Raw genomic sequence first — 9,292 nt, 5'->3', positions numbered from 1 at the left:
CAGACTACAACAAAGTGATGGGTTGTTATATATTTTGACAGCTAAAGACCATTTGGAGCAACACAAAAATAGTTGTGGAGATTAATTACATTACAGATTTAGGTGATCAGAAATATGTAAAAAACTACCAAGGGACAATCCTGGAGATCATGATGTGACAAAGTTCATCATCTGATCTGCTTAGAACATACATCACTACAACTGGTTTTGCCAAAATTGATTGCCAGGCTGTAAAAGTCCAGGCATCTTATTAAATTTTAAGAAGACTTGGATTGTGGTAATTTTGCATTCACAGTAAAATCATAATGCATTCATTTGTAGTTCAAACTGTCTTTAAATGATCAGTGTAAACATTCCTGATGTTTAATGAGCAGCAATATTAACACAACAAATCTATACATTAAAAATAAATTGCTGGCTTTTTCACTTTTCAAGCAATGTGAAAATATAATTTCAACACAGAACTGAGAGCTATAGACATGACTCACCAAAAAAGGCTATCCTAGAGGGAATGGAGAACAGAGCATTTTACCACCAAATGGAAAAAAAAAAAAAATCCCAGTATGTACATAATATTTCTTTCACTTTCCCTGAATCTCAGCAAATCTCTAAATCTGCCTTTACCTAAGCAGAGACAGTGTTTTGTGTCTTCTTACTCCTTCCTTTCCTGCTAGACAGGAAACAAGGAAAAGCACAATCAGAAGGCAATGAGAGTCATTACTGCACATGACTACTTTTTATCTTAGAACAAGCATATTGATCGACTATGTGAAAAAAAATAGAATAAAAATCACAATTTATAAAGAATATTATTTGGACAGAGTCATTTAGCACATTCTTGTGAAGGCAGCAAGTATTGAAGACTGCCTCCTGGGACATGTTTGGGTATGTTTGTGCTCAGAGAAAATAATTCCTACTCACATGTAATATGAACTGTCAGGATGAAGTCTGCTTATTCAGGCTAGTAGAGGCATTCTGGGGATCAGATTAAATTTTCTCAGTGTCTATAAACTGTTCCATTAGAAATAATGTGAGTAGTAGCTTTCAGAATATATTTTTTTTAATCTAAATCAAGTATTAGTTCATAATATATTGAGCTGTTCTTCACCTGAATGAGCATGGTCAGAAAAATGTTGTCAGATTAATTATTTGCAATGCGAATAATTTGTCCCTTTAAGACAATATTTGGGATAAAAACAAAGACTATTTATGACCTTCTGAAGCAGCAAGAGGAAAGTGGCAAAAGCTTTTACTTGAAGTGTGGTTTTGATACTTTTAGAAGCTGTTGATTGAAAAGTGGAATGAGCAATCACTCAATCAGAGGTTTTATACTTTTAGAAGCTGTTGATTGAAAAGTGGAATGAGCAATCACTCAATCAGAGGTCAGAATTTAGGTGAGTAGGAGATTATATTCTCATGATCTGTGACTAACAGAGAGTAATAAAAAGCCTAGTGAACATGTGTATCATGTAAATACAATTCTATTGTCAGATGGTTTGTGGTACATTGAAATGGCTGCTCTGAGGTCACAGCAAGCAGACTGTTTCCTGGAATTTCTGCAGGCAAGTTGCACATCCTGTAAACTGGAGCTCTAGATCTGCGGCACTGCACTACCAGGTACAGTGAGTGACACAGACTTTAATAAATAAGATCATTCTGCAGAGGCAGAGAAAGATGGTCTCAAATTATCCAGAAAGCTGAAGGACATATGGAAACCACTGCTGAGAAAATCAAATAACAGATATTTTTTCTTTGCCTCAGTTTTTATATGTTTTAGGTTGTTGGGCTGGGTAATAGAAAGCATTGGAGACTGCATCCTCAGTTACAAGGTCATTGGATACAGATCATTTTCCTACTGTCAGAACACAACCTTGGGCATTTGATGTTATGACATTGTACAAACAGCTCTATTTCTCACCAAAAAAAAAATTTTAAAAAAAGAGTAAAATTTCATCCATTGCTTACGTTTTCAGAAGGAGACACATAATTTGTAATTTGTTTCTACTTGCTTTGCAGCTGTGGTACTCGCAAGATCGTGCACAATGCACTAAGCTTCCTTGAGCATTCGAGTTGAACAAGCTTTCATGATCTTCCTTGGATCTGGACTTTTTTATTCCTTTATCTGCCCATTATGAAATTGTGACCATTTTGGTTAGGGTGGGACAAAAAGGTTGTGTATTCAGTGAAGTTTTTCAGCTTTCTGATATGACTTGTATAGGACAGGTCATGCTTTTTATCTTCTACTTAATGAGTTTGAGCAGTTCTTTCTATACTGTTCGTAGTTAATAGGAAATGCAGGGAAGGGCTCAACTATCAGTCTAAATCAGAGACAGTCAACTCTTAACCCCTTAGAATCAATAGAGAGTAATGGGAACTTCACTTTGTTAATTTCTTACTAAAATAAGCATCTAAGATCTGAAGCTTTTCAAACATGGAGAGGAGAGGCAAATCAACTTTAAGGAAAAAGAATGTATCTTCTGTCTCATCCATTAGGAAATGATCAACTAAAAGTGCCTCTGATGCCTTTCTTTATTTCATGTTCTTGGGACATAGGAATCAAAATACCTTTTAGGCCTTACTGATACAGCTAGAAAATAACCATGAAGGAAACTGTTCACTGCATGAAGGAGCTGGAATGCACATCCTGTAGCAATGGGTAAACTTTTCCTAATGTTTTAGAATCTGCTTTCATGTTTGTGCTGCAGTAATTTCAGAGAATATCTTCAGAACTAAAATGACTAAAGAGAGACTCAGAAGAGTATTTGGTTCCTAAGATATGCTCCCAGTGGAATTATCTAACACCAGCAGTGTTCTCCTTCCCTTGGAATTAGTGTCTGTGATCATTCAATACTGAAAGTTTCCGTATCCCTGAAGAGCAAGTCTCCTCTAGACAATCTTGGTATCTCTGTAATCTGTAAAAAGAGACAAGCTCAAGAAACAGTTACCTACATGATCCAAAAAACTGAGTTCATAGAATCACAGAATGGGTTGGGTTGGCAAGGACATTACAGGTCACCTTGTATGTTGCTAATGGCTTCTGAACTATTTTATTTATTTTTTGAGGCAGATCTGACACCTATAGTTGCTGGAGAGAGATTGCAGTAAGCCACAAACTATGGCAGTGGGTGCTGTTCCTTAAGGCAGGGCAGTTGTCTTGTCCTGAGAGTATTAAGCTGAAAATAAATGAGTGGTGTACTTCTTAAATGCTATCAAGTTCCCTTTTTAGATCTAACTGATCTCACAGCCTGAAAACTCACAGTGAAATTAAGTAGACTAGTGAAAATTTAAAATATATTACATTATGGAGGAAATAAAAAGCTTAAAGGCCTATAATTAATCCTCACTGAAATCATAATAAAGCATTGAGTCTTGAAAGAACATTTCTGTTCCATAATAGCCCTGCCTTTGAATGGCCTGGTCCCACCAAAAGCAGAGTGCACAGTACTGACCTGTTTGCATTGGAACAATATCCTGAGTAGTATCAGTAACCATCTCTGTTTAAATATCTGGATTGAAGTCAGGAGAGAGTAATTTATTCTGCCCTTGTCATTTAAAAATATCACCATGGTGTTTCCTAAGAAGGAACAAAACCTCCACCTAGAAAAAATTCAAAAGATGGCTTATATTTGCATCAGGAACATACTCATTTCATTGGGTTGTGCCCAGTTTTCTGAAAGACATACAGTAAATTCTAAAAAAAGAAGACTAAAAAAGCCGGTTCAACTCAGAATATTTTTTATTAAACTGTTTGGAACCTGTAAACAAAAGATCTCTCTCTATGAAGAGCTATTTCTTCCACATTTTACACTGTAGGTATTTATGCTGCTGAAAAAGAAGGTGATATTTTCCTTTATAAAATAAAACAGACTGAACCGAGATTTTATAATAATGTTCAGAACTGCCTAGCAAGAATAGTAGCCTTGAAAACACAGAGTAACTGGGAGAATTACAGTTCAAGCTTTTAAACTAGGAAAATACAAAAACATATAATAATATACAAATACAAAATTCATTATTCAATGAAAACAAACAAAAAAAATCTCATCTGAATGGGCCAAGATGGATCTTACACGTCAGAGAGACTCTTGCTCTTTATATTAAAAAAAACCTCTCCACAGTTTACTTAAAAAAAAGGAAAAAGAAAAAACAAAGAAAGAAAAAAAATTACAAACCTCAGGGGCAGAATTTCATAATTTTGAAGACCAGGAAAAATCTGACAAACTAGAAAAAAGTGTCAAGCCACTAACATTATGAATTAGTATTGTAGATACCATGTAAGATGATACTTGGCTTTTTTCTTTGCGCATACTGCTAGGTTAACTTAAGTCTAATCCTAACCTTAACATTCTCTGTCTTTTCTCTGGAAACAGTATTTCACTTTGTCCTAGTCTCATGTTCTAGAATCCTAGGTAAAGATCTTGTGTATACAAAACAAAGTTTATTTGTACAATCTATCATCTTGGCCCTTCCCTCACCCAAAGTCTAGTAGTAGTAGTAGTCTAGTCATTAGTGACTAATGTTTTCCATTATTTACTTGCAAGTTAGAGCCTAATACTCCTGTGTGTGTGATTTCTTTCAAAGCCAAGGTGGCCAAGGTCTTAGACAGGTTTTTTCCAACTTTGAGTTGGAAACACATAGGTTATCATCCAGCCTGAGGAAATCTGCACTTACTATGGTGTCTACGACTTCCCTGCTTCTCTCTCACTACTCCCTTCTAACTGAAATCCTGGCAGGCAGTGTAGCACCCCCTTTTGTACAGAGCTCTCCAGTGTCTGCATTCAGAATGGTCACCTAGGATTCTCAAGAAATCACCCTGGGCATTACTTCCTGCTGTTTCTGGAGGACTGCACTGACACAAGGTCTGATATATTTGGCTTTCTAAGATTGCAAACCTCTATTTAAGTATTTTTTTAACCTAGATTGTTGCAAATGCCAACACCTACCACTTCCACCTTTTAATTGTGTTTTCAAGACTGAATATTGATTAGCTGCCTAAATAAATAATACTTGCCATAAAGCAACTCTCCACTGTAATACTTACGCCCTTATCGCTATTACCACCTAATACAGGAATGGACTGATACCAAATTTATTTTTTTTCCAGGATTTCTTTGTAACAGAATAGAAACATTTGTCAGGGAAAGAGAACAACCCTAATCAGAAAGGTTCCTATTTTCTGTAAACTGTAAAGTGTAATTCCCATAGACAAGAAGCCCAGATTAGACTATGTAAGGATATTTGCTGAAGATTGCAAAAAGAGAGGAGAGAAGAAGATAAAGCTCTGGAACAGAAAAATCTAGTGATACAAGACTGAATGTCAAAATTTATACAAACATATGAAAAAGACATTTTATCTTTTGTATGGTTAAAAAAACTTACCCAAGCTTTCAAAATTAAAAAAAAAAAATGTTGAATAAAGATGCAATATAAAGTCAGTAGAAGAAAGTGTTTGTTAAACATACAAATAGCAAATGATGGCTTTCTGTGTTGCAGAGGTCACAGTCTACAGCGTTTGAACACCTTTTTCCACACACCCTTTTCCCACACCTTTTCCCTTTCTTTCAAGGATTGCTTTCCTCAGAGTGGAAGTGCATTGTGCAAGGCAGAGGTGGTAAATGGGCTCTCCTGCCTCTGTGGAAATGGAAATGAGGCCCATTAATACTCCTAACACCCCTTTCCCAGGAAACTGGGTAGGGTTAGAATGTATTACAAACTAAAATGAAACATCTAATTATGTCCTAAGATCAGAAATGATGGAGAGAACTTCACCAGTAATGTGAGTGCTGCTAGCAACTGGAACTTCTTTCACAAGCTGTAACTATGCCAGTTTTCCACAGCTAGAATTTGAGGTTAACATTAATGAACCATGATTGGGCTTCAAAGAAATGCTTGTTTTTGTAACCCAGATGCACTTGGAAAAAAAGGGAGAAAAGGGAAAATGTTGTGACACTAGACTTATTATCAAAAAAAATTAGATAAGGAATGGTGAACACATATATGTGTTCACAATATATGAACACATAGAAAATGAAATATTATTGCTTTTCATAACATATTTTCTGCTGATTTACTATTTATAATTAGACTTACTAGGGTGTAACTATCCTAAATAGAGCTTTTCAGAAAAAAACCCCACAGCATGTAACATTCAGAGAACATAATTCTTGAATAAAATAAACAATCAGATACCTACTAAAACATATTATGTGAATAAAACATAATATTTTGCCATTGACTATCAGATTCCAACTTGTCTCTTAGCAACATGATACAGACTTTTTTGTTTAAAGCAAAGTACAGAAATTGGTCGCATGCTTTGTCTTGCACAAATTGTGTCTTTAACTCTTTTGTTAAATATTCCATTTATTTTGGTCGTAATTCCAAAAGAAATAATTTGTTTGAACTGTTCAGCCAAACACAATGTCATTTGGCAAAGTACTGTGGTCCTCCATAAAGCCAATTCTCTAGAGATAATTGTTTGCACATATCAGTAGTCCAACATCTACAACATGCTGATTTTGAAATGTGGGCACATGGAGGCGTCTCTGCATCTTTCTTCAGAGAATCTTAAGTTCACTTCCTGTAACCAGCAATGTCTGACAAGACACAGAATCAGGTGAACCTCCCTGGGCTTAAACAAAGACTCAAAAAAAAAAAAAATCCAAAAAGGCAGTATTTCTCCCTTTGTAGTAATTTAATAAGACTGATTCCTGGTTAGTATTTAGCACATTTTAGTTGCAGTCTTACAAAGCATGGTGATGAACCCAAGACAAACGTCATAAGCACAGACTCACTCTGTCCCCATTAATAACTGCTGACTCGTGCTGCACTGTGTCCTCCACAGAAAAGACAAGTATCCTGAGATGTTTCTCCAAAGCATAATTGGCCAGTAATGCCTTAATTTGGTAGGTATACTATTAGTTGACTAACTAAAAAAATACGGAGACATTTTAACAATGTTTAAAGCAGAGCACAACTGTCACACTGCTGGATCAAAATGATCTTCTCTGCATTAACTATTTTGTTATGGTACGGAAAAAGCTGAGCAGGAAGTGTACAGGAAAAGAAAATCTTTCAGTGATTTCAAACAGCAGCACTCTGGGTTCTAGAGATTTCAGATTATTTCATGGTTCTTTGCTGCACTAAGTGGTTCAGATCACAGATGTGCAACCCCTCACTACATGAGTGACCTTGTGCTGAAAGCCTGGAGCCTCCAGAAGGGTACTTTTCACCTTCGGTACTGATTACTAGAGGTGTAAATACACCCTGAATCCCAAGTGCTGGAGTTGTCCCTCAGCAGTACTTCTGAAAGCACCCCCAAGAATGATACCCAGTACCATTGCTATGGCTACTGGAGGGGGAATTATTGGCAGGGGCTGTTCCTCCTGCTGGTGCTGCCCAGTCCGACGGGAAAGCTGGCTAATGCCGCTCTGCCCGCCACTCCCAGCGACCCTGACCTGGGCCCTGGCCCTGCTGCACTCCCGGCCCAGCAGCGGAGCTTCCTGGGGCCGGAGGAAACCTGTCGGAGCTGGCTGGGCACCACAGACAGGCGTTTCAGCTGACTGCCCCTTCTGTGCGGATGGAAGGCAGCACACGCAAGCCGCCAGGCACAGCCAGAAACACCCTGGAGGAATAGAGGGAAAAGGAAGCGCCCAGCAGCTCCCACCGCCCCAGCTGCATCCGTCCCCTCCCTCCTCCATTTCCTCACATAAAATACTGGACGGAATATTTTACAGATTTGTTAAAATACGTTGAAAGGCTCTTCCCCTTCCATACTGAAGATACAGCCCTTCAGTTTTGCAATGTACTTCAATATATTTTATAAAATGCTTACTTTATTGTTAATTAACAGCTCACTGTATTGCTTTCCCCAAACCGATCTTTATACAGCAATTCTGTTTAAAGGAATGTCTTTGGTCTTGTTGGAAGCATTTTATAAAATTCATTAGAAGACAGTAAAATAGGTGCAAGTTTCGGTATATTTCTTTTTTTGCTGTTTTCTGGCAACAAGTAGAAATGTATCTTAAACTGGAGACTCCTTGCAGCCTTTTCCCTTTACTGGGATATCTAACTGTTATACAGTCTTTACACTCTTGTCATTTCTCATAATAAAATTCGTTACTATGACAAAAAAAAAATCTACTAAAAATTATAAACTGTTCTAGTTATTCAGTTGTTCCATGACCCAGCCATCAAGATTTGAGCTTCAATATATTTTTGGAAGTACTGAAGGAAGATAACTTGGGTACATTTTTAGACAAGCCTATTTACTTTTGCATTTTTACAACAGTCTATTTGACATTACAAGAAACCCTTGATAGACCATAGCCAGAATCCTAAGGTAAGCAGCAAAAAATTTGATCATTATCTATAAATATGAAGACAACTGGTTCTTGTACTGAAATGTCTGTTTATATTGATTTCAGATAGGGAGGAACAGACCAAAATAATCTGACTAAATTGAGCCACTGGACATTAAGATGAGCTTGTTTAAACCAATGTAATTATCAGCTTAAATATGATTCTACAATTACATCTGGCCATTACTTAAAACAGAAAAAATGAAAAAGGAGTTTTAGGAATTTGGAAGTCAAATGACAGACTACAGCTGTCAAGAAGTTTGAACTGATCTCTAAAGTTAAAGAATTAAAACTTAAATAATTGATACTACCTATATATACAAGAAAAGTATCTAGCTGCAAGATAGAAACCAGTCATTTTAGTATTAAAAAGGTTGAATTAGCATTATTTAAGCAAAGGTGATTAAAAATACAAGTATCAGTCAGAATCTGAAACAGAGTATTTAGCTGGAATTAAATTAGTAACTGAGGGGAACACAAAAACACTACCACTTCAGTAAAAGCAACATTTTTAAAATAGATTTTTAAAAAATATATAAAAATAACAGCACAGTTTAAGGCGAGAGTCTAGTTCATTTTTTAATCTCATCTTAATCTCATTTTAAAGCACTTATGCTCAGTATTCCTATATACAAGAAGGCATGTGGGGACCCTCATGAGCTCCAGAGAACAAGATCCCCTGTCCAGTCATCAGGAGAGACACTGGTGCAGGTCAGAAACATTTTAAGGGCCCCAGTGGGGAAGATGGAGGGGATGCAAGGGAGATGGGAGATAAAAACATCATATTCTGTTAGTCATGGAACTGCTTGTTCAAACAAGAACACAACAGTCTCTATCTCTGCCTACTTAAATAATTTCCAAATTTATTGAAAATGAAAAAGAAGAGAAGATACTGCTCAAAAATTCTAATCTGGAGAAGATTAAGGTACTGT

This window comes from Pseudopodoces humilis, chromosome 6 (assembly GCF_049639895.1).
Source record: "Pseudopodoces humilis isolate 2021_Gansu_Grassland_sample_001 chromosome 6, ASM4963989v1, whole genome shotgun sequence".
Taxonomy (NCBI): Eukaryota; Metazoa; Chordata; class Aves; order Passeriformes; family Paridae; genus Pseudopodoces; species Pseudopodoces humilis.
This window is presented reverse-complemented; position numbering follows the sequence as displayed.